Source organism: Staurois parvus, unplaced genomic scaffold (genome assembly GCF_062004578.1).
Source record: "Staurois parvus isolate SC_StPar_1 unplaced genomic scaffold, SC_StPar_1.0 ptg001539l, whole genome shotgun sequence".
In the NCBI taxonomy this organism is placed as follows: domain Eukaryota; kingdom Metazoa; phylum Chordata; class Amphibia; order Anura; family Ranidae; genus Staurois; species Staurois parvus.
This window is the reverse complement of record NW_028319335.1, coordinates 337,719-364,521: the sequence shown is the minus strand read 5'-3', so window position 1 is coordinate 364,521 and position 26,803 is coordinate 337,719. Positions and strand designations below refer to the sequence as shown.

General features: G+C 40.8%; 1 protein-coding gene across 1 annotated transcript in view; it reads left to right on the top strand.

The window, feature by feature from the left end:
• The window catches only part of SCUBE1 (signal peptide, CUB domain and EGF like domain containing 1), a 397,419-nt gene that overhangs the window by 82,410 nt on the left and 288,206 nt on the right, over positions 1-26,803 (top strand). The gene's annotated exons all lie outside the window — the stretch shown is intronic.

Below are 26,803 nucleotides of genomic sequence, written 5' to 3'. Positions count from 1 at the left end.
ATTGTTTTTGCAGTTAAAAGGTGATTGAACGTAATTAAATCATGAGCATCCTGGGGCTATGATTGGCTGCAGGTTCTGTCAACTCTGTTGCTAGTCCTGTGCTCTGACTGACTATAGGCTGGTGAGAACAAAGGACGTCCGATCGGCTGCACTCCAAACAATCCACTTTATTGGATCAGGATAAAACCAATACAGACAGTGGAAATACAGTGGGGGACTGGCAGGTAAACCCATTTCACGCTAAAGACCACGCTTATTCATTACCCAGTGGACCCATGTAGTGTTGGTTTTAAGCAGCTGTTCCTCCTATACAACACTGGGTCCACCTCCTGCTACATCAAACTGATTTAAAGGTAAAGACAGTTCTGCAACTAACAATTTTAACATCTCCAAAGTACAACGCATAAAATCCAACACACCAACCACAGGATATGTGCAAGAATTCCTACGTCTCACAATGGAGATGGCAAAAATGAAAATAAAGCCGTAAAGAATGTATGGGAAGAAGAAACAAAAAATAACATACCATGAAGAAAACACCACATCGTGTATACATGTATGTTTATTGGATCCATCCCAAATAAGATATACAAATTATAAAAATAGATATGCCTCAGATCAATAACAAAGTCTCTGTCCTGTCCTCACCATCCCAGATATAATAAAGACTAAAAAGGCCAATAATAAACGCATGTAGTCAAATAAACGCATACAGTTAGGTCCATATATATTTAGACACAGGCACAATTCTAGATTTTTTTCAGCTATTTACCAAATCATATTCAAGATCTAGTTCTATAATGGATACGGGCTGAAAGTTCACACTCTCAGGTTTAATTTGAGGGTATGTACATCTAAATTGGAGGAAGGGTTTAGGAATTACAGCTCTTAAGAGTAGCCACCCCCCTTCCTTTTCAAGGGACAAAAAGTAATTGGACAATTGAATCAAAAGGTGTTTCGTGGCCAGGTGTGGACTACTCCTTTGTAATTTCTTCATCAAATAAACAGGTAAAAGGTCTGGAATTGATTCTAAATGTGGTATTTGCATTTGGAATCTATGACTGCGAATCTACATGTGTTCAAAGGAGCTGTCCATGCAAGTGAATTCGGGAGGTGTGGCCGGAGCGGAAGCTGAATGGCTGCATGATCACACAGCTCTGCTGTACTCACAGTGCCAGCCCACAGCAGCGGTGGACCTGACACTCCAAAAGCGACCAGAGGAGAGGCAACAGCCCGGTGACCCTCAGGGAGATGACAAAGAAGAGGAAATCTGACAGGAAACTCCTGAAACTAACAGAGTTTCCCCCTCTGCTGGATCACAGTAATCCCCAACATGGCAGCAGCAGCAGCTCAGGATCCTCCTCCTCTCACTCAGCACACAGGCAAGTCTCTGTACCTTCTCCTGTGACACCTGTTAAGCAGAAAAACAGCTCTATCTTACTGCAGCCTGTCTTCCCTGCTTTCTCTACTTCCTCTATTGAGAGCCCAGCAAAATCCTAGAATGGCAGATATTAACCCACAGCATGCTGTAACAGATTCTCACACTAATTCATTTTCTGCATGTAATTATTCAGATCCAATGGCTAACTTTCCTACTACTAGTCAGCCTATTTTCTGATACATGCTTCTTTCATTAAGATCATCCATACAGACAGATATCATTAACTCTATGCAACAAATTAAATCAGAGATTAATGATCTTGGCGACAAAGTTGACTATGTTGAAACAAAAATGGGGGCATACACCACTTTCTTCAACACCCTAGTAGATGCCCACAATGAAAGGGATTAAGAAATTGAATGGCTCAAAAATAGTGTCGCAGATCTGGAGGATAGATCACGGCATAACAACATTAAAATAAGAGGTATTCCAGAATTGATACAACGTGACCAATTGAGAGCATATACCCAAGAGCTCTTTTGTGCCCTCCTAACTGATGCTACAAACCTAGATCTGACCATTGATGAAATTCTTCGCCTTCCAAAACCCTCCTATCTGCCAGATAAAATACCTTATGATGTCTTGATGGAATAAAATTTTTTCATGTCAGAGAAAAAATTATGAAAATTGCATGCAAACCCCAAAATTTGCCTGCACAATTCTCATCTTTACAGATTTTCACAGATTTATCTAAGCGCACCATGCAAATCTCCTCCCAATAACAAAAGGTCTACGAAACCACTAATTTGATCGTCACCAGAAATGACTTGATCATCTCAATCAACAGCCTAAAGGAAGGTCTGCAATGTCTTAGAGAGTGGGACATTCTCCCAAAAAGCGACCCACAACATTCTACCGCCACCAGAGCATCTCCCGAGTGGAACCTGCTCACTCACAAACGCCAAACTAAACATTGACCGTATACTTGCAATCTTATCTCATGGTCCCCGCTTAGATGTAATTTCACACGTTGAAGTAAGGCACTGAGGGTACTACCCTTACCAAACACACTACCTGTAAGTTTGCCTGCCAATGGCAAGGTCACTTGTTTTGCTTTTGCCCCAAAAGTACTATGCAATTTTTATTGCGTTAGGATCTTGGCTAAGATCCTATTTTTTACTGATTTGTTATCTGTATTTGTTATTTTTTTCCTTTTTGTTTCTACTATCATGTAATTCCTGATATTATAAATGGTTTAACTGACGTGCATAAAATGTATTACCGCTTTAGGGGCCCCTTGGTTAAGCCCCGATTAATATCGGTAAATATATCTATTCAATGGGTATAAAAATTATCTCTGTTAATGTCAATGGCTTGAATCATCCGGCCAAACATACAAACATGTGGAAACAGGCATTTAAAGATAAATGTGATATACTCTGTGTTCAAGAGACCCATTTCGTAGATTCGGCCCCTCCTAAATTCTCACACAAAAAGTTTCCACATGTATATACGGCCAATGCCTCTGAAAAAAAGAGGAGTACTCACTGCTATTACAGATGCACTAAACTTTATTCTTCATAAAAATATCTCAGACCCCAAAGGCCAGTACCTGATTCTTATATGTAATATATATAATACAGATTACACTATTGTAAATTCATATGCACCTAATACTCATCAAAAAAGATACTTTACCAAGCTCTTCAAACTAAGCTCCAAAAATCATTTTGGTTCCCTTATACTATGCAGTGAATTCAAACTCATAGTTGACAGAAACCTAGACTCAACAAATCTCAAAAAAAGACTACCCCAACCTTTTACCCCTTTCTAATAAATGAAGATATCTATGACATTTGGAGGTGTCAACATGCAGGTGAAAGAGATTACACCTTTTTTCGGCTAGATACCAATCTTATTTGAGAATTGACCTTATCTTAGTAGATAAATGGCTACTGCAAAATGTTATCACATCAACCATAGGCAATATAACGTGGTCAGACCACGCACCGGTTTCAATTACAATTTCAGATAACCACTTAATGAAACCACACAACCTCTGGCGTGTAAATTCATCCATTATAAAAATCCCCAACAATAACTTGATACTTGAAAAACATCTTGAAGAGTTCTTCCATATAAATTTGCAATCTGTATCAAACTCTGGCACCCTTTGGTGCGCTCACAAAGCATATACGTGGTATAATTTTATAAATGTGCGCTAAAGCAAAAAAATAAACCGCTTAATGACTCGCTATAGGATATTCGCAAAATTAAAGTTCAAGTCAATCACAGCACCTCGTATACACTCTCCAGACTAAGGAACGAATTATGCTCCTTACTAATGTACCAATTTGATAGAAATATGCAACGATTAAAACTCAACTACTACTCTAATGGAAACAAAGCAGGGAAATACATAGCAAATAAAATGAAATCCCTGCACACTAGAACTAAAATACTGTATCTTATCAACCCAAAAGATAAAACTAAAATCCCTAATCCTCAAGAAATAGCAAATTAATTTGCTAATTGCTACGATTCGTTTTGTAACCTAAATCAAGACAAATCCACTCTCCAACCTTCTATAGAAAACATACAAGTACTTTCATCACAAATTCGCTTTTGAAATCACAATTAAGTATCTTAAACTCCCCTATCACAATAAAGGAAATAAACAGAACAATAGAAAAACTACCCAATGGCAAAAATCCGGGACCAGATGGATTTTCCAGCGAATACTATAACCTTTTCAAAAAGGCCTCATCTAAACCAACTATACCAGGCATGTCCAAAGTCCGGCCTGCGGGCCATTTACGGCCCGAGGGTCGGTTTAATACGGCCCTCCATGTCAGTGTGTCAGTGTGTCTTATGGAGCGAATATGGAGCGGCCGGTCTGGTATTTCCACCGCGGCCGTGTCAGAATACCGGGCCGGCCGCTCAGCTCTGCAGCGGGACCTTACCTGTTCCTCTATCCAGCGGCGCGCTGTCTTCCCGGCTTCTGTAGTGTGGGCGCTGGGCATGACAGCCGGGTGCCAAGTGCGCATGCGCAAGAAGCGGTGCTTTTTGTGAATGGTAAGGCGGTACCTGGGACACATGACAGATCCCGGAAGCCGCCGGACCAATCACAAAGCGCAAGTGCTTCTCGCTCATGCGCACTGGGCACCCGGCTGTCATGCCGAGCGCCATTACAGAAGCCGGGAAGACAGCGCGCGGCTGGATCGAGGAACAGGTAAGATCAAAGAACAACTGCGGAAGTAAGAGCGGGTACCTGTCAAATTCAGGTACCCGCTCCCCACCTCCCCAAAGGTCAGCAGTCATCTGTACTGTCCGCAGTCTCTGGTCATCCCTGTGCTGTCCGCAGTCTCTGGTCATCCCTGTGCTGTCCGCAGTCTCTGGTCATCCCTGTGCTGTCCGCAGTCTCTGGTCATCCCTGTGCTGTCCGCAGTCTCTGGTCATCCCTGTGCTGTCCGCAGTCTCTGGTCATCCCTGTGCTGTCCGCAGTCTCTGGTCATCCCTGTGCTGTCCGCAGTCTCTGGTCATCCCTGTGCTGTCCGCAGTCTCTGGTCATCTCCTGTACTGTGTCTGCAGTCCATTAGTTCAGAATTTTTTTTTTCCTGTTTTCTGCCTCTAAAACCTAGGTGCGTCTTATGGTCAGGTGCGTCTTATACGGCGAAAAATACGGTAACTTGGCATAAAATAATTTATTTGCATTTAATTGTAATGGTTCAAAGAATGTTTGGAAAAATGTTCGGCCCTCCACCATGTTCACTTCATCCAATCTGGCCCTCTTTGAAAAAAGTTTGGACACCCCTGAACTATACACTGACGTGTTTTCTTCTGCCTCATTACCTTCCGTAATGCTACAAGCATTAATCGTAACAATCCCCAAATCAGGTAAAGATCCAGACAACCCACCAAATTTCAGGCCTATTTTTTTTATTAAATATTGATATTAAGATTCAGGCTAAAATGATATTGTGCAGACTGGTCATTGTTATACTGGAACACCCATCCACGACCCGTTTTTAATGCCCTGGCTAAGGGAAGAAGGTTCTCACCCATTACCCCATCCATCGTCCCTTTCATGCAATGTAGTTGTCCTGTCCCCTTAGCACAAAAACACCCCCAATACATAATGTTTCCACCACCATGTTTGACAGTTGGGATGGTGTTCTTGGGGTCATTGGCAGCATTCCTCCTCCTCCAAACACGGCGAGTTGAATTGATGCCAAAAACAACGATTTTGGTCTCATCTGACAACAACACTTTCAACCAGTCCTCTTCTGCATCATTCAGATGTTCAGTGGCACACTTCAAACAGGCCTGGACATGTGCTTTCTTGAGCAGAGGGACCTTGCGGGCACTGCATGATTTCAATACTTGTCAGCATAGTGTGTTACCAATTGTTTTCTTGGTGACTGTGGTCCCAGCGGCCTGGAGATCATTGACAAGATCCTCACGTGTAGTTCTGGGATGATTCCTCACTGTTCTCATGATCATTGACACTCCACTAGGTGAGATCTTGCATGGTGCACCAGACCTAGGGAGACTGACAGTTTTCTTCCATTTGCGAATGATTGCACCAACTGTTGTCACCTTCTCACCAAGCTGCTTTGCAATAGTTTGGTAGCCCAGTCCAGCCTTGTGTAGGTCTACAATCTTGTCCCTGACATCCTTGGACAGTTCTTTGGTCTTTGCCATGGTGGAGAGTGTGGAATCTGATTGTTTGATTGCTCCTGTGGACAGGTGTCTTTTATACAGGTAATAAAATGAGATTAGCAGCACTCCCTTTAAGAGGCTGCTTCTAATTTCTGCTTGTTACCTGTATGAAAGACACCTGGTAGCCAGAAATCCTGCTGAATGATATGGGATCAAATACTTATTTCCCTCAGGAACATGCAAATCAATGCTAATTTGTTAGACATGCATTTCTCTTGATTTTTTTGTTGCTATTCTGTCTCTCAGTGGTACAATACACCTACCATTCGATTTCTAGATTGATCATTTCTTTGTGAGTGGGCAAACATTCAAAATCAGCAGGGGATCAAATACTTCCTTCACTGTGCATGTTCCAAGTACTGCATGAATTTGGATTTTCAGGAACAATTATTAATGCTATTCCAGCACTTTACTCAAATCCTTCCACCCAAGTATGTATCTAACATGCTATCCAAACCATTCTTGATTACGAATGGTACCAGACAAGGATGTCCATTGTCGCCACTAATTTTTAACCTATCAATTGAACCTCTTGCTGAAACTATAAAACAATCCAGATATACATGGCTGTAGGTAAAAACCACCACAAAATAACGCTCTTTGAGGATGACATAATTTTAATTCCAACTAATCCCTCTACTTCTTTAACAGCAATTCAACAAACTCTCATACAATTCAGTAATATTTCATATTATAAAATAAATGCATCCAAATCTAATATCCTAAATCTGGGTGTAGATCACATTCTAAAAATGCACCTCCAAAACAAATTTCCCTACATCTGGGAAATTTAAGCCATTCCTTATCTTGGAATATTGTTTGCAAACAAAACCTCTGACCTAGGAACTCTCAATTATTCTAAATTCATTCCAAAAATTCAAACCCACCTTAACCACTTGCCGTCCGGCCGCTATATATAAACGGCCGGACGGTAGCAATCCAGGGGCGGGTTGTTGTTCATAAACGGCGCCCGCCATTTTGGACTGTGCGTGCTCCCTGGGAGCGTGCAGAACTGCGATCCAGTGCCCGCTGTGTCCTTCGGACACAGTGGAACACTGATCTTCGTACGGGACCTCATTGCGCGGTCCTGATCATGTGATCACGGATTGGCCAATCAGTGATCACATACAGAGTAGTAAGCAAGATGTCACTTCTGACATCATTGCTTACTACTAGTGAAATCTGTGAATAATCACAGAGGTCACATGGTACAAGGCTATTCACAACAGCCTTGTACCATGTGACAAGCTGTGACCAATCACAGCTCACACAGCTCTCAATGGCTGCAAGAATGCAGCCAGAGAGAAGGAGAAATTATTGCTTTTACAGCCTTTATAGGTGTAAAAGCAATCAGTGTAAAAAAAAAAAAAAATCTTCATCACCCCCCCACAAGTAGTACAGTGTCACCATGGTGACACTGTACTGCTAGGGTGACAGTATGTAGAAAAAACATAAATAAGAATATAAAAAAATTAAAAATGTAAAAAAAATTATAATTTTTGGTTATAAACTAATTTGTTTTTTTTTTTTCTAAAAAGATAACTGAATAAATTTTGGGCAAGATTTATGATGAAATATTATTTATTTGCAAAATTTTATAAGAAAACACTTTTTCTAAATTTTTGGGCATTTTCATTTATATAGCAAAAAAAAAATAAAAATCCCAGTGGTGAATAAATACCACCAAAATAAAGCTTTATCTGTCTAAAAAAAATGCTAAAAAATTCATATGGGTACAGTGTTGCATGACCGCACAATTGTCATTCTTCAAAGCGTGATAGCGCTGAAAGCTCAAAATTGGCCTGGACAGGAAGGGGGTAAAAGTGTCCGGGCTTGGAAGTGGTTAATTAAATGGCTAAACATAAACTATCATGGTCTGGCAGACTGGCCGCATTTAAAATGTTCATATTGCCACAGATTTTATATCTATCTATGCTTAAAAAATACGTCTGAGGAAATATAAGACCTAGATGCTCACATAATATATTAATCAAACACAAAAAAATAGGAGGAATGGGATTTGTTGCATTGGGGACTATCACAAAGCATCATTATTAGACCAACTCAAACATTGGTTTATAGTGGAAGATGATACAAAATGGGGTGACATTGAAAAAACTTTAGCCTCTACTACAGATTTAAATTTGAAATTCTTAAGCTCCATGTCTATAGATCCTCTCCGAATAAGTCCTCTTCCTATACCTATAACAGCCTTAGAAGTTGTAATGCCTAGCATAGATATCTCAAATTGGAAATATAATGGCATACGAACAATACAAGATATTTGTGTTAAAAACGACAAAAAAATTTGAATTCCTTATGAAGAATTTAACTTCCTCCCTTCTGAAAAATCAACCTATACATGCATCAGTCGAAACATCCAGTAAAAACAATCTATATACCTAAAGTATCTTTACAGTTCTATAGCTAAATCAGGTGGTATAACCCTATTTTATAACCTTCTACAATATAAATCAGAATTTAACAAGACTACTCCCTTAATCAAGTGGGAAAAAGACTTAGAGACTGAAATCTCTAATGAGCAGTGGGAATGTGCATTCAGGAATGTGTTTTCAGCTACTAAATGTGTTAACCTTTGGGAGCTAACGCACAAAATTTCCACAAGATGGTATCTAACTCCTTACCAAGTGGCCAAATTCTAAGAACAACCTAGTCCTTAATGCTGGAGAAACTGCGGTCAGATTGGTACTCTATTACACATATTATTGACATGTAAAAATATTAGAAGCTATTAGTATAACATTTTCCACATGATATCGGAAATTACTGGGATGTTAAAACAACCTGATCATACCCTAGCCATTCTGGATATAAATATAGACATGTATCCAATCCATTATTGACTTTTCGTGACACATAATCTTCTAGCATCAAGACTTACCATTACTAGACACTTAGTCCCTTCTCTAAAAGACGTCATTGAGCTAGTCCAGACCCACTTCATCTATGAGAAATCTTTAGCTTACCTAAACTATAGAATTACCAAATTTGACAAAGCTTGGAAACCCTGGTCCGACTGGTTCAGAACTGTAACCTATGATATTATGTTTTAACCTTTTCTTGGATACTCCAAAATGATTATTTTGTGGAACTAGTAGGATTGTTAGGAATTTTTCAATATTTCCTTTTTTCTCTTTGTTAAACTTTACTGCAGCTCCTATACTGTGATATTGTGTAGCTTTTCACTGTCCTATTTTTGTTTTTGTTTTTTTTGTTGTAACTATATTTGTAAAACCAAATAAAAATGTATTATGGGAAAAAAAAATCCAAAACAAATTAATCAGAGAGATAGCAGCAACATTAGGAATGGCCAGATCAACAGTTTGGTACATTCTGAGGAAAAAAGAACGCATTGGTGAGCTCAGCAACATAAAAAGGCATGGAAGTCCATGGAAGACAACAGTGGTGGATGATCGCAGGATCCTCTCTATGTTAAAGAAAAACCCATTCACAACATCCAGACAAGTGAAGGACACTCTCCAGGAGGTGGGCGTATCATTGTCAAAGTCTACAATCGAGAAGATTTCACGAGAGCAAATACAGAGGGTTCACCACAAGGTGCAAACCATTCATAAGCCTGAAGAATAGAAAAGCCAGATTAGACTTTGTCAAAAAATATCTAAAAAAGCCAGACCAGTTCTGGAAAAGCATTATTTGGATGGATGAAACTAAGATTAATCTGTACCAGAATGACTTGAAGAAAAAAGTGTGGAGAAGGTTGGAACAGCTCATGATCCAAAGTACACGACGTGATCTGTAAAACATGGTGGAATGCATGGGCATTCATGGCTTCCAGTGGCACTGGGTCATTGGTGTTTATTGATGATGTGACAGAAGACAAAAGCAGCTAGATGAATTCTGCAGTGTTTAGAGATATACTTTCAGCCCAGATTCAGTCAAATGCAGCAAAGTTGATTGGATGGCACTTCACAGTACAGATGGACAATGATCCAAAACACACTGCAAAAGAAACCCAGGAGATTTTGAAGGAAGAGAACTGGAATATTCTGCAATGGCTGAGTCAATCACCTGACCTGAACCCAATTGAGCATGCATTTAACTTGCTGACGGCAAAACTAAAGGCAGAAAGACCCACAAACAAAGAACTGAAGACAGCTGCAGTTAGAGCCTGGCAAAGCATCAGAAAGGAGAAAACCCAGTCTTTGGTAATGTCCATGGGTTCCAGATTTCAGGCAGTCATTGCCAGTAAAGGATTCTCAATAAAATATTACAAATTAACATTTTATTTATGATTATATTCAATTGTCCAATTGCTTTTGGTTCCTTGAAAAAGGGGGGATGGCTACTCTTCAGAGCTGTAATTCCTAAACCCTTCCTTCAATTTGGCTGTACATACCCTCAAATTAAACCTGAGAGTGTGCACTTTCAGCCCATATCCATATACAACTATAGCTTGAATATGTTTTGGTAAATGGCTAAAAAAAAAATAAAATGTGCCCAAATATATATGGACCTAACTGTATATTCAAAAGCTGGTAAAACACAATCACATCAGAGAGGGAGGGGCCATTGCTGGACAAGGAAGTCACTCCTAAAAATGGATGAGATCCCATACAAAATTCAAACCAATAGGAATACGTGTACGGTAATAAAAAATCCAAAATACTTCATGTTTGCACAGCAATCTAAAGCCATCTTCATCAATAGGAGACCTGTCCACCCTCTCAATGCCCTGTATGTTCAAAGCACTAAGATCACCTCCATGGGCACTGTTAAAATGATTAGAGACATTGGTAGAATGATTCTTTTGTATATTATAAACATGATCATGGAGGCGATCTCCTAGCCTCCTAGTTGTCCTACCAACATATTGTACTTGACAACTTCTACAGGTGATCAAATATATTAGGTGCTTAGTATTACAGTTGATAAAGTTCTTGATACTGTAAACCTTGCCACTAACCATGGATCTCAATTCCTCCCCTTTCTTAATACAAGATCAACAGGGACAGCCGTCCATACCACACCTATAGTTACCCTTAAAACTCAGCCATGTTCTATGAGTTGTTCTAGAGGAGAAATAGCTAGAGAACAGAGTAGTGCCCAAAGTTGGTGCACGTCGGGAAACAATGTTGGTACCGTGGGACAATATTTTTGCAAATATGTCATCACACAGAAGTATGGGAAGATAGCTCTCAATGATCCTTTTAATCCTCCCAAACTCTAAGCTGAAAGCAATGGAGAAACCTGCTGGTCCCTGCCTGGGACTTTACTTCTCCTTTCTTAGAAATACGTTGTTCCTGTTAGTATTGTTAGCTATACCCGCAGCACGATCTATCATGGGCACCGGATAACCTCTCTGTAAAAAGTGATCCCTCGTGTGTCACCTCTCTATTGAAAACGTCATCTTTATTACAAATCCTATGCAATCATGGGAACTGTCCCACAGGAATCCCTCTGTGTGTTTTGGATGTCCTGAGTCAGCTCTTAGAATGCTATTGCCTGATAAGGGTTTCCTATACAAACTGGTGGCAACTGCACCCTCACAACCCCCTTACTGTGACACCCAAGAAATTAATGCTGTGATCACTCATCTGTCCAGTGAAACTGAGGTTAAGGTCATTGTCGTTGAGATACGACAATAGACTGATCTTTCCATGTGAATATGTAGTTGGGTGCAGGCTGTTTAAGCAGTGTTAGTGTTCTGATGCCCTGAATGTCTATACAAGTTGGAGGTGGTACCATTACCGTTCAGATGCTTTGATTGTCTGCAGTTTTGGTTTTCACCTGTGTTTGGGTTACAGGATGGTGTAGCACTATAGATGTCCGTTTTGGTTGTGAAAGCCCATGCAGACTGTTGGCGCTATTTAAATCCTGAAGAATAACAACAGCAATAATAGTGTTCCAAAGGTTATTGAACCAAAAACTAAATAATTTAGATCCCAATTCCTAGCAAAAAGCTTAACATACAGATGGAACATATATAAGAACAGTTTTACATTCCAATTAATGCCTTTTTCTGTCTATCCATTTCTGACATTTATGCAGCCTTGCCTCACAGCACAACCCTGTCTGGCAGAGAAGAAAACCGTTTTTTTTTTTTTTTTCTCTGCTGCAGCAAAAAAAAAAAAATACTAGTCTTGTCCCTCTATCTGCCGGTGATTAGACAGTAAAAGTAGAAGCAGCAGACTGATGGATTCCTCTTTCTGTCATTCTGCTCTCTCCCGCTATCAGCGTGTTCCTTGTTAGCACATGAACATAACTGATTGGATCATTGTGCTGCCCCTCCCTCTTCCAGTCTAAGCTTGCCTGTACAATTACTTCAAGAGACTGATGGCGATTAAGGCACTACTTGCATTTACAAAAATAACATTTTAGAAATATCATTTGTATCTGTCTGGAATTCTGCTCTAGAAGTGCTCACAGACACACACACGCTGATTTATAAGGGACACCTGTGATTAATGGAAATGATTATGTCTACAGAATACAGGGTGCAGACATGGTCAGAAGGTTACGTTGTTTAGCCAAAGACTTAAAAGAGAAGTGCAGGATTAAAAAAACAATCGTACTCACCCATGTGGCAACATCATCAATCCAATGTTGCAGCTGTCCCCGCCGGCTCTAAGACCAAGAACTAATCAAATGACTGTTGATCACTCAGTTGTCTGTCTTCAGTAAGCATAGAGTATTGCCTATCAGTTACTCACTCTCTGCCCTGTGCCTCCAGTGCTCACGAGCATCAAGCTGTGAAAGGAGTAGGAGTGGCTGGCTTAGACTCTCAACGGTGCACTGAGAGACTGAGCCAGATCAGGCATCTGGGTGAATCCTGACATCAGCCAACAGCAGGCTTTAGTAACATCTACGCCAAAATGACTAAGATTAGGTTCAAATAAATGTAAGTAAATGCTAAATGCAGTATGAGTGATACTACTACTGCTACACTGCACTCTAGGTATTGATTAGGGTATGGTGCAGCATCTCCTAAGAGGTACCTCTTAACTAGGCAAAGAGGCAAAAGGTCTTTGGGTAGCAAAAATTAAGGGGCAGTCTTTAGTCCTGACTCTTCAGCTAAACGATGGGACCCAATAACCGTTGGCGTGCTTAAGTGTAGTCAACAAGGCCTGCTGGCAGTAATATAGCTGTAAGGCTGCTGGCTAGGTAGTTCTTAAAGGCTCCGTCTAGGGGAGGTATCAAGCAATGACTGCAAGGCCCTCTCACTAGATCCAACAACACAGCAGTAGTGACCCCTTGGACTAGCCGTCCGTTCACACTGAATTGCCAATGGCAACTTTTGTAGACTGCATTGTAAAGCCAGTGTTTTTACAGTGACTCTCTCTCCACATTCAGGTCACAGTTCTGTTCTCTCTGGCATTCCCACACTGTAATAACTTTCAGTGGCTTGGTCTTTTTCTCAGGATGATAACCCACAGCATCTTATTCACACTACCTGTACTGCATCGAATCTCTGGTGGAAAATGTTGCTTTGGCAAATCTTACTCTCTCCTCCTCTGTGGTGCAAGCCTCTCTGTCCTGGGCAGTGGCAATGAGGAGAAGAGCTGACTCTAGTATACACAGCCTAGTGTTCCTCGCACACAACTCTACACTGGCGAGTGGTGGTGGTGGAGGGGGTGCAAGTGAGGATTCGACAAGCGGGTGGGCACCTGGCTACACTTAAACAAAAAGTTTTGCTTTTAGCTATACTTTAATACTCCTTTTGCAGGGTGTGATTGTTTTCTGTTTTTTTATAAATCACTTTAAGGTGAAATGGAATCACCCCAGAGCACATATAGACAGGGCCCTACACTACTATTCAGCACTAAAAATGAATTACAGAACAATGGTCTGGGGTTTGGGTTGCGCCTCTAAAAATGTAAATAGAAGTACCAAACTGACATGTCATGAAAAGCCATCAATCAGTGAAGTAAAATAATTGCTTTTTAATGTTATTTTTTCTTGTTTTCATGAATATACATGTGGAGTTCTTGGAAGTACAGTTCATGTTTATTCTTGACTTTGTCATTCCGGGGAGGCAAAGCCAAATATAGACAAGTAGAGACAGGAATCTCTTCAGTTTAAATCTTTTCATGTATTTTCTACTATTTAGGGAAGAAAATATTTAGTCACGTGTTTTAGGTTCATAGGTTAATGAACCTAACTGAATATGTCGCCTACCAGCTGAAGTTTTAAGCCTAGGCAAGTGTGAATGGGACTAATGATCCAATTAAAGTCCTATCAAATATAAGAACACATTTAACTGATCCAGGGTGCACAAGTGGCCATTCACTCTTGACATTCTCATTAATCCCTGTTGCTGCTGGTATCTTTCTATGAAAATGGAGGCCTGGTGTTCCCAGATTCTCCCTCAGTCATTCTCATAAAGGTCAAACTTCCAAAAGATCGCATGACAATAGTCCCTGCAGAAAACTAGAGGATCCCTGATTAACCTGGCCAAAATGACCATTATTTCTCGTAGAGGGTGGTTGTGTTCCACAGAGTCCCGTGATTGCATCCAGTCCTGAAGCATTGTACAAAGGCTGCTGAATGTGACAGCAGTAGATTAAACACTTAAACTAAGGTAAATTGAATAAAATTTTCATAGCATAAGAAGTTAATTTATTTTAGGCAAGACGTAAAGAAAATGTGTCCTGCCAATGCAGGAAAAAGTAAGATGTTTATTGCAATGTTCCCCTCCACAACCGTACATCCAAACCTTTTCCACTACCCCTATGCTGCTCTCCACAAGCACATACTCACCTTTACACCACCCCATGCTGCTCCCCAATAGCACATGTATCATTTACACGAACACCATGTTGCTCCCCAGCAACACCTTTTACACCACCCTCACACAGCTTCCTAGCAGCACATACTCAGTTTTACACCACTGTCATGCTGCTTGCCCCTGCAGCACATACTCACCTTTACCCCACCTGCTGCTCCTTAGCAACACATACTTCCTTTGTGCTACCAACACGCCACTACCTAGCAGCACACACTGAGCTTTATGCCACCTTTTGTGCTGCTCTTCTCCCACAGCACATACTCACCTTTACACCACTCCCATGCTGCTCTCATACTTACTGTAACATTTATAGAACAATAAAGATACCTTATGGTATAGAATTAAAATTCAAGGAGGTCCGGTCAATAAGATTTTCTTCTGCCAAGGTCCAAATACGGTGTGCCCTTACATTACTTGTCGCTATCAGAGTGCAACTTTACATCATGTATTCCCATCACATGAGGTGTGCCCATCAGAGTGCTCCTTTACATCAGTTACATAGTTACCTAGTTACTCTGGCTGAAAAAAGACAAAAGTCCATCCAGTTCAACCATAAACAAAAAAAAAAAGTTATAATCCTACACCCACAGTTGATCCAGAGGAAGTAAATAACCCAGAAAAGCATGATCCAAAATGCTCCAGCAGGGTAAAAAATTCCTCCCTGATCCCCCGAGAGACAATCGGATATTCCCTGGATCAACTTTACCTATAAATAGTAATCCGTTATATTCTGTGTATCTAAGAAAGAATCCAGGCCTTTTTTAAAGCAATCCACTGAGCTGGCCAGAACCAACTCTTGAGGCAGTCTATTCCACATTTTCACAGCTCTCTTCCGTGTTTTGGAGATATAATTTCTTTTCCTCCAGACGTAAAGAGTGCCCCTTGTCCTCTGTGATGACCTCAGGGTGAATAGCTCTACACCGAGTTCACTTTATAAACCACTGATATATTTATACAAGTTGATCATATTCCCCCTTAATCTCCTCTTCTCAAGAGAGAATAAATTCAGTTCCTCTAATCTTTCCTCATAGCTGAGCTCCTCCATGCCTCTTATCAGTTTGGTTGCCGTTCCCTGTACATTCACCAGTTCCCCAATGTTCTTTTTGTGAATTGGTACCCAAAACTGAACTGCATATTCCAGATGAGGTATTACTAATGATTTGCACAGGAGTGAAATAATATCTCTCTCTCTGGAGTCTATACCTCTTTTAATACAAGAGAGGATTTTGCTTGCTTTAAAAATCGCAGCTTGGCATTGCATGCCATTATTAAGCTTGTGATCTTCCAGAACTCCCAGACCCTTCTCCACCATTGATTCCCCCGGTTGTACCCCCCTAGTATGTATGATGCATGCATATTCTTAGCCCTCAAGTTCATACCCTTACATTTATCAACATTAAACCTCATTTGCGAACCTCAGTTGTCCCCATCAGCGTGTCCCTTTACATCAGGTCTCCACATCATAGTGCCACCTTACATCAGGTATTCCCATCAGAGTGCCCCCTTACACTCAAAGTACCCCTTTCTGTCATAGTTCCCTATCAGAGTGCCCCTTTACATCATATTCCCCATCAGAGTGCCCTTTACATCATATTCCCCATCAGAGTTCCCCTTTCCATGACATGCCCATCAGAGTGCCCCTTTCCACAGTATGTTCCCATTTGTGCCCCCTTAACATAAAATGTGCCCATTAGAGTACCCCTTAATATGCAATGTGCTCCTTAACATAAAATAAGGGGCACTCTGATGGGCACATGTTATGTTAAGGGGCACTCTGATGGGCACATTCTATGTTGTGCCTATCAGCGTGTCCCTTAATATTCAATGTGCCCATCAGAGTGCCCCTGTAAGACTACACCCTACCTTGAGGGCAGACAGGAGCTGTGCCGGGATCCTTGCTGGATGCTTGTGTACAGCCAGGGAATGGCAGCCGGAGCGACAGTGAGCTGAAAGCGGAGGGGCGCACACGTGATACCATGTTGCCGTGATGACCGCCCTGCTCAGTGGCGGATCTGTCATTGTGTGCTGGCGGTCCGGGCGGCAGCACTGCTGGGGCCGTTCGCGGACCGGGGTATAGAGTTTGGGTGCAAGGAGAGATTCTTTTCTTTTAGAGCAACATGGCTGCATCTATGCTGCTCATTTGCATTTCTTACCCTTGTCTTTCAGGAATACTCACCAGTCCCAGATCCTATTTACTTGAAAGGATTTATTTGTGTCAAGGTGGCCCAACAAATAGTTTCCTTTCCTTTACTACTAGATGTTACTACTAGATGTACCCACTATCAGTGCTGTACAGACTGTTTGTAGCACTGTGTTTCAGTAGTGCTATGGGGACTCCCGGTCTGCTGACCGAGCAAGATGGAGACAGGCTGAGAGTTGCTTAGTCATTCACAGGAAGCCTTGTATTTTATCAGTGAATACAAGGCTTCCTGTGATTGGCTAAAGTGGAGATTGTGATGTTATCCTCCTGCCTCTGCACCCCAGCCAATCAGAGGAAGTCTTGTATTCACAGATAAAAATTCAAGGCTCCCTGATGCATGGCTGAGCACTGAATTTGTTTCATTAGCAAATGACAAGTTCCTGTACTACTGCTGGAACACAGCTTTGTAATAAAGCATCAGCTACATACAGAACACTTTGAAAACACATTAGATCTCAATGGGGAAAAATATCATGCTTGATATCTATACTGATATGGGCTGGGTTATGTGTTAGGAACATAAGGATGCCCCATCGTTTGATGGAAATTAAAATTTACAACCCACAGAGGACTGAATTCAAAGACACTATGAAAATCAAAGTGAAAAAATGATGTAGCAGGCTAGTCCATTTTGCAGAAATTTCATTGCAGCAACTCAAAATGGTACTCTGTAGTTTGTATGGCCCCAAATGCTTGTATGCATGCCAGACAACGTTGGGGCATGCTCCTAATGAGACGACGGATGGTATCCTGGGGTATTTCCTCCCAGATCTGGACCAGGGCATCACTGAGCTCCTGGACAGTCTGAGGTGCAACCTGGCAGTGTTGGATGGACCAAAGCATGATATCCCAGAGTTGTTCTATTGGATTTAGGTCAGGTGAGCGTAGGGGCCATTGAATGGTATCAATTTCTTCATCCTCCAGGAACTGCCTGCATACTCTCGCCACATGACCAAGGGAGGAGCTTCGGCGTGTGACGTCACCATGTTCTGGAGGAACGGCGGCCATTTTCTTGGTTGGAAACTTTTGTTCAGTGCTGGTAACCATTCATAATAATGTACGTGTAAAATTGTATTAAATTGGTTGGTTTTAATTTCAAATTACTACACTGAGTGGTCTTCTTTTCATATTCCTCATCTGGATTACTGGATGGGAGTCTTTTTCAAGGCCTGTAAAGATCTTATGAGAGGACGATTGAATTTTATCTTGGGGAAGGTTGCCAGCTTCATCATCTGCACTATTCATCCCTCATTTTGGGCTGTGTTTATTGACCGGTTTGCTTATCCATTCTGGTGCTGTGGTGATGGTGGATCATGTGAACTCCGCTCTGGGCAATTTAACAGAAATGTTTTTGAATATTTGGACATTATGATTATTTATTTTGATACAGATTAGCTCTGCATTTTTTATTGTTTATTATTTATCTCGCCACATGATGCCCAGCATTGTCGTGCATCAGGAGGAGCCCAGGACCCACTACACCAGTGTAGGGTCTGACAATGGGTCCAAGGATTTTATCCCGGTACCTAATGGCAGTCAGGGTGCCATTGTCTAGCCTGTAGAGGTCTGTGCGTCCCTCCATGGATTTGCCTCCCCAGACCATCACTGATCCACCACCAAAACGGTCATGCTGAACGATGTCACAGGCAGCATAACATTCTCCATGGCTTCTCCAGACCCTTTCACGTCTGTCACATGTGGTCAGGGTGAACTTGCTCTCATCTGTGAAAAGCACAGGGCACCAGTAGCAGACCTGCCAATTCTGGTGTTCAAGTGCCAATCAAACTCTGTGGTGCTGGGCAGTGAGCACAGGGCCCACTAGAAGATGTCAGGCCCTCAGGCCACCCTCATGAAGTCTGTTTCTGATTATATGGTCAGAGACATTCACACCAGTGGCTTGCTGAGGGTCATTTTGTAGGGCTCTGGCAGTGCTCATCCTGTTCCTCCTCCACAAAGGAGCAGATACTGGTCCTGCTGATGGGTTAAGTACCTTCTATGGCCCTGTTCAGCTCTGTTAGAGTTTGTCTCCTGGAATCTCCTCCATGCTCTTGAGACTGTGCTGGGAGACACAGCAAGCCTTCTGGCAATGGCACATATTGATGTGCCATCCTGGAGGAGTAGGACTGCCTGTGCAATCTCTGTAGGGTCCAGGTATTGCCTCAAGCTGCCTGTAGTGACACTGATCCTAGCCAAATGCAAAACTAGTGAAAAACAGAAAAGATGCATAGGGAAAAACATGTCAGTGGCCTCCACCTGTTAAACCATTCCTGTTGTGGGTGGGTCATCTCATTGTTGCCCATCTAGTGCACCTATTGTTAATTTCATTAACCCCAAAGCAGTTGAAATTGATTAACAACCCCCTCTGTTACTTAACTGACCAGATCAATATCCCAGGAGTTTCATTGATTTGATGCTATACTCTGATTAAAAAGTGTTCCATTAATTTTTTTTTAGCAGTGTGTGTGTATGTATGTACAGTGAAGGAAATAAGTATTTGATCCCCTGCTGATTTTGAATGTTTGTCCATTCACAAAAACATGATCAGTCTAAAAATCGAATGGTAGGTGTATTGTAATGCATGTCTAACAAATTATGCACTGATGTGCATGTTCCTGAGGGAAATAAGTATTTGATCCTTTATTATTCAGTAGGATTTCTGGCTAGCAGGTGTCTTTCATACAGGTAACAAGCTGAGATTAGTAGAAGTCTCTTAAAGGGAATGCTGCTGATCTCATTTTGTTATCTGTATAAAAGACACCTATCCACAGGAGCAATCAATCAGATTCCAAACTCTCCACCATGGCAAAGACCAAAGAGCTGTCCAAGGATGTCAGGGACAAGATTGTAGACCTACACAAGGCTGGACTGGGCTACCAAACTATTGCCAAGCAGCTTTGTGAGAAGGTGACAACAGTTGGTGCAATCATTCCCAAATGGAAGAAACACAAAACAGCTGTCAGCCTCCCTAAATCTGGTGCATCATGCAAGATCTCACCTAGTGGAGTGTCAATGATCATGATAACAGTGAGGAATCATCCCAGAATTACACGTGAGGATCTTGTCAATGATCTCCAGGCAGCTGGGACCACAGTCACCAAGAAAACAATTGGTAACACTACGCCAACAAGGAATGAAATCCTGCAGTGCCCGCAAGGTCCCTCTACTCAAGAAAGCACATGTCCAGGCCCGCCTGTAGCTCGGCACTGAACATCTGAATGATGCAGAGGAGGACTGGTTGGAAGTGTTGTGGTCAGATGAGACCAAAATCGAGCTCTTTGGCATCAACTCAACTTGCCGTGTTTGGAGGAAGAGGAATGCTGCCTATGACCCCAAGAACACCATCCCAACTGTCAAACATGGTGGTGGAAACATTCTGCTTTGGGGTGTTTTTCTGCTAAGGGGACAAGACAACTGCACTGCATCAAAGGGACGATGGACGGGCCAATGTACCGTCAAATCTTGGGTGAGAACCTTCTTCCCTCAGCCAGGGTATTGAAAATGGATCGCGGATGGGTGTTCCAGCATGACAATGACCCAAAACACACGGCCAGGGCAACAAAGGAGTGGCTCCAGAAGAAGCACATTAAGGTCCTGGAGTGGCCTAGCCAGTCTCCAGATCTTCATCCGATTGAAAATCTGTGTAGAGAGCTGAACGTTCGAGTTGCCAAACGTCAGCCACCAAACCTTAATGACTTGGAGAGGATCTGCCAACAGGAGTGGGCCAAAATCCCTCCTGAGATGTTTGCAAACCTGGTGGCCAACTGCCGTCTGACCTCTGTGATTGCCACCAAGGTATTTGCCACCAAGTACTAAGTCATGTTTTGTGAAGGGGATCAAATACTTATTTCCCTCATGACCGTGCAAATCAGTGCATAATTTGTTAGACATACATTTCTTTTGATTTTTCTGTTGTTATTCTGTCTCTCAGTGTTACAATACACCTACCATTCAAAATCAGCAGGGGATCAAATACTTATTTCCTTTACTGTATGTAGGTGTATGTATATGTGCGTATATATGTATGTGTATGTATATATGTGTGTATATATATATATATATTTGTCTTAAAAGTTAACATTTAATGCATGACAAAGGACTCCAAAAACACTATGGGTTATCTAAGGAGAAAATACAGCACAACGGATTGCTGTGTACCTTGCTTTGTCTAGCTAAAACCATATACTGAGCCTTCTGATAAGGGATAAATCACTGCTGCTTCACTTTGCAAGGGAACTTTCCCACAGCTTAGTGAATGGGGTAAAGCTCTGCTGACTACCATCTAATCATTTGCAAGAAAAAGTAGTGTTTTATTTTATTTTTTAGTTCCCTTGTGCGACTCTGTATTTGCAAAGTGAATTTTTACCATATTCATTACGCTAAGGGGAAATTCCCTGGCAAAGTGAAAAGCCTATTTGCCTTTAGCAGATCAACCCCAGGGAGTTCCTGAAGACAGTAAGTTTATTTCAGCAAAGCTGAAAGCTAGAATAGCCAAAAAGCAGTCTAGAGCTCCATCTCCTGGCTGGCTTGCAGACTGCATAATATTCATATGCAATATTTCAGATTTACTTTATGTATATGATTTATACATATACATTTTTTGCCATTGTCATAGTAAAGATATTATACACAAAAACAATATATATTATTTTTAAGCTCTGTAGAGACATCTGGGAAAGGTTGTAAGTTAATTGCATGAGCAATAGATGGAAATTCTGTACACGGTGTACCATGCCATGATTGCAATAAAGCAGAATTTAAATTTTTAGGCACTTTTAGAAAATTACAACTGGCTACAGACTGAAAGCCCAACTCCAGCCAAAACTTTATTTTTTGGACCAAACAGGAATGGAATAGAGCCTTCGTCAAGTGTTTAATCATGGTCTGCAGAAACTTCCCCTTCAGTTTCTGACAGGACAGGAAGTGCTGAGAAATCTGTCCAGCTGGAATACAGCTTGCAAGAAAACACTTTTTTCAGTAAAGCGAGGAAGGGTTATAATCTTTGTCAAGTTGTTATTTTCTGAGGCTGTTCCTGTGACAACCACTCCCCTTTTTTCTTTTTATTAATAGCTGTCAGTTAGTCTTTTTATTAATGGCTGTCAAATAGTGTAGCACAGGTTATGCATTATATTTATTTGAAGCACTGTAACAATAATCCAGCACTAATTCTGACAATATGATTAACCATTGTTGCAAGTGTAACATAAAGTGATTGTAAACACTTACCTTGTAAAACAACCCATTCAGTTTATAATAGAAATGAAATGTAAAACATTTGTGTATAGATATAAAAAAAAAATTATAAACACCTTTTTTTCCTTTTTTTTTTTTTTTTTTATAAGTGATCACATTTCCTATGTTCTCAGATGCATGAGAGCTGTGGAGGAGAAACAGCAGCACACTGATCTTCCCAGTGAATAGCTTTGCAGGGCGGCATGTCAAGATCTGGATGAGAGTAGGCTGAGTTCCCAGCACAGCTAGAGAACTGACCATGGTGTGTTCTCCTACTTAGGTGTCCTTTTATGAAACGGAGATCAGCGGCGATGCTAAGGATCGTTGCTGATCTCCGATTATTAGTGGTTTAGGAAACAGATGATCGGTGGAGAACATGTTCTCCACTGATCATCTCAGCACACAGATGGCCAGTGTATGAAGGAGCGATGTCAGCCCTTCACTGGCGATCTGTGTTCTCCCTCCAGATTCTCCAGCCCAGAGTTGTTTAATTGGAGGAACCACAAACAAAGCAGCGATAATTTACCGCTGCTTAGTAAACGGTGTTTGACTGATCTCTTACTGTAATCTCGTGAGATTATAGTAACAGCAGCTGTTTTGCAGTGTTCAAAGCATTTGTAGAACGCTTCTCTCTTCATTCGGAGAAGTGATCTACACCGCTTCATAAAAAGGCATTCAGAGGAAAGCTCTCTCCTCTGAGAATGCCAGAGAACTGAGCAGCGGTCATTTACCGCTGCATGATGAAAGGACACCTTAGTGTGGTCAGTCTGTAATAGGAAAGCAGAGGGACTGATAGAAACACCAAGGATTTTACACAATGCAAGCAATATAAAGAATAAACAATACTTTTCATATGGTACAGCAGACACATATTGGGAAGAAGAAATGTTAGATTTACATATTCTTTAGGCTAAGAAAAAAACTTTTTCTCCAGGATCCTCCACTTCCCTCTCTACAATTGAATAACGATTTCAAATTTTAAAATGTATTTTTGACCTTTAAAGTGCTGCACTGTAGCACTTCCTTGTTTCTCACCTATGTAGGAATGACATTTTACCCTCCAATGCTTCCTGAGATGTTCATGTCTGTTATCCTAAGAGGCAGTTTTACTTTTGGGTGCATGCATGTTGCTGGATTCCGAGTGTATGCTTATATGCCGCAGGTTTTCAGGAAGAGGCTTGCAACACATTTGCGTTTGAGTGCAAATAGCAAAGGGTACTAACAGTTACTCACACAGTGCAGAAAACCTCACACTTGTGCAGATATGCTATAGTTCTATGTTGGTTCTCGAAGACCTGGCATAGTCTTTTGGCACATTTATGCACATGCTCAAAACTCAAAGATGGTGATGTAGGCGTGGTTCAAGGGACTTAAGTTATCTGCCCCTCATTAAAATTAAGTTTTGTTCCTTAATAAAGCGAATTCATAAACCAAGTGGTGTCTGCATTTACATATGCTCGAACGCCTACTAGTACCTTAAGTAATGTAAGTTTGAGAGCAATGTTACTGGTTGACTGATCTAATATTACATAAAGAAATAAGGAAAAAGGTTTAGAAAAGGAGACAGTCTTAGGGATGTGATGGGGTCAGGGATGGGAACACAAACTTTCCCAACTTCACTCCCTGCTGACAACTTTGAGAAGAGTAAGTAAAAAGAAACGGGAATATACCATCATCCAACTGCCTTCTGGAATCGGGAGCCCGACCCCATGAGCCCAACCACTCCTTATTTTCTTGTCCGGGTGTCAGATACAGGAAGTGAGGTGGAACTGAAATTAAGACCTGACAGAAATATTTACCAGTATTTGACAGAATACCAATTCTGTCTAAAATTATACAGAATAGGTTTGGGTGGAGTTGGACTTAAAATAGAGGTTCATTTCATTTGTATTTCAATTACAAAATGGCCTGTGTAACAGTGACTGACTGTTTTTATTGAAATTTTAGCTTCAAATTTGGAGTTTAATTTAATTTGTATCTTCAACTTCAGCTTTCTTATGTTATTTTGTCCAAACAAATGAAGTTTGGTTAGTTGCTATGGGTTGCTGCACACTGTTTCCTTTGCACTATGTTATTAAATAAAGCCGTGCTTGGCTTGTGTCCTGGACAGTGTTTAATTTCTTTTAAATGGTCAATTGATGAGGCCTACAGCTTGTTGCCGACTGTGCGAACTCCTCCAGCACTTAATGGGTTGACGTGACTATGGAGAAGCCTCTGAATGGCTGGGTCTGGGAGATGAATTGAGTGTGGCTGTCTCCGAAGCTTTGCATGTTTCTAACAATCCTGTAACCCTTCAACTGGGGCACAGAATCAATGGGAACAGTCCGGAAAGATCAGCAGGAGAGGTGTTTACATTTCACTGAGCTGTGTGAAGATGGAGGGCAACCTGCTTTTTCCCACGGTCCCTGGCGTGATATCCAAGTAAACTCACTGTATGCTCTGCACTCTCCATTCACAGAAACTGATAGTCAGAGCTGTAAGGTAGATGTAACTGCTATCTGCTAATACACCTCCTGTCAGCCCTGAATATTACAGAAGGCAGACAGATGCAAGTAACATGTGGCATCTACTGGGTCTCCTAAAGAGTCAGTCCATCCAAATAACCCTTTAGATTTTTTTTTTATAGAGGCTGAATAGTTAAATGGCTGAACATTCATATATTTCCTCATGGACCCTGATAGTAAGATATCTGCACTTCAGCCTTCATTGCAATGATATATCTGTAGTAAGGGTTGGAACATCCACAAGCTCTAGGTGGGTGGGATCATATCCAGAGCTGGAGACCTTTTGGTTGAACTGACCGTTTAGGTGGAACCACACTTAAAAAAAAAACAAAAAAAAAACAACAAACAAAATCCCCAAAAAACATTAAAGCATACATACATGTTGTTCATAGCTACCAACTGTCCTTCATTTAGAACCAAATCCCTCTTACCTTTAGGTGTGGAGATCTGTATTAATAAATGTATTACCTACCTGCCAAAGTTATTTCATCGTGATTAGGATTTTGGCAAGGGTGGGAACTTCTCTTCTAAAATGCGTCTATTTCTCCCATCTCAGAAGGTTCAGAGGTATGGTTGTTTATAGGGTTTCCTTATAGTATAAAAAGGGTATTAAAAAATAAATAAATAAATGTCATTATTTGTGTGTGTGTGTGTGTGTGTGTGTGTGTGTATATGTGTGTGTGTGTGTATATATATATATATATATATATAATAGTGTTTTTCCTCATGGGTTTATTTAAAGTGTATCTACGTCCATAGGCTAAACTTTTTTTAGGGTAGGGAAGTGTTAGAACCTCTGCTATACAGAAGAGCATACAAGAAAAGGAGGCTTACTTTTGTCTCCCACACCCCCAAAGAATACATATTTCAATAGAACAAAAAACGTTTTTATATTATTGAGTGAATCTAAAAACCTGTAAAATGCATAATAGAACAACCGTAATAAACACCAGAATATGTATGACCAACATTATCATGGATACTCATTTATTTAAAGCAACAGGCATTCATGTACTGGGTATTAATGAAATACCTTAATATTATGTCTTATGTATAAGACACATCAAAAATACTTCACTTTCATAACTCAAAAAAGCATAACTCTTATTACAGCTAATGAAAGTGAAGCACTCTCAACATGTTTTTATAAGTCAGCTCAAGAGTATATATACATGGTGGTATATATACATGGTGAGTATATTGTTGCACGGTGCATGTGTGTGGCTTTAAATACATGGGTGTACTTTTGTTTTTGATAAATACAATGTACATGATGAGGTTGGCAATGCATGTTATGGTTTATTAGAGTTTTCCTATTATGCATTTTATAGGTACTTAGATTTATTTAGTAATAAAGTTTTTTTTTTTTTTAATCCAATTGGCGAAATATGCATTCTTTGGAGGCCTGTGGGATAAATTGTTGGAAGGCTTGGACTGGGTGAAAGAAATGAAGCTGGTGACTGTTTGATTCAATTCTGTAGTGAAAACTGTTTTTGGATCACAAATACTGCGTTCATGCAGCCTAAACGTACCTTTGGGACAGCAAAAAATACCTGGTAGGGTTTTAACTCTTCCCTGCTCTATAATAAAAAAACTTAAAAACTAAACCCAAAAGCAAATATATAACACACTGTAGTTAACTAATCCTTAAGTGTAGTGGCTGTATTTGTTTTTTCTAAGGCTTTCACACCTTTTATTTTAACCTGGTGATCCAACCAGTAACACACTTCTTGTCCTAAAGTGTCTCTTCTAAGGATGGAGGAATAATCGAGACACATTTTGGATAGCAGCATTGACAATCTGGGGAAAAGGTGGTGTTTTATATATACTGGCAGATTTAGATAGATTTGATTAATGAAATAAAGCCAAATACCAGGTAGCACTTTTGAAACCTCTATATATTTTTTTCTTTTTGGATAAAGGTTTTACATAAATGAAATGAAACTTGACCATTGCAAGCACCCCTGTCAGTGTTAAATGGTTTTCCTCAGTCCTCTAAC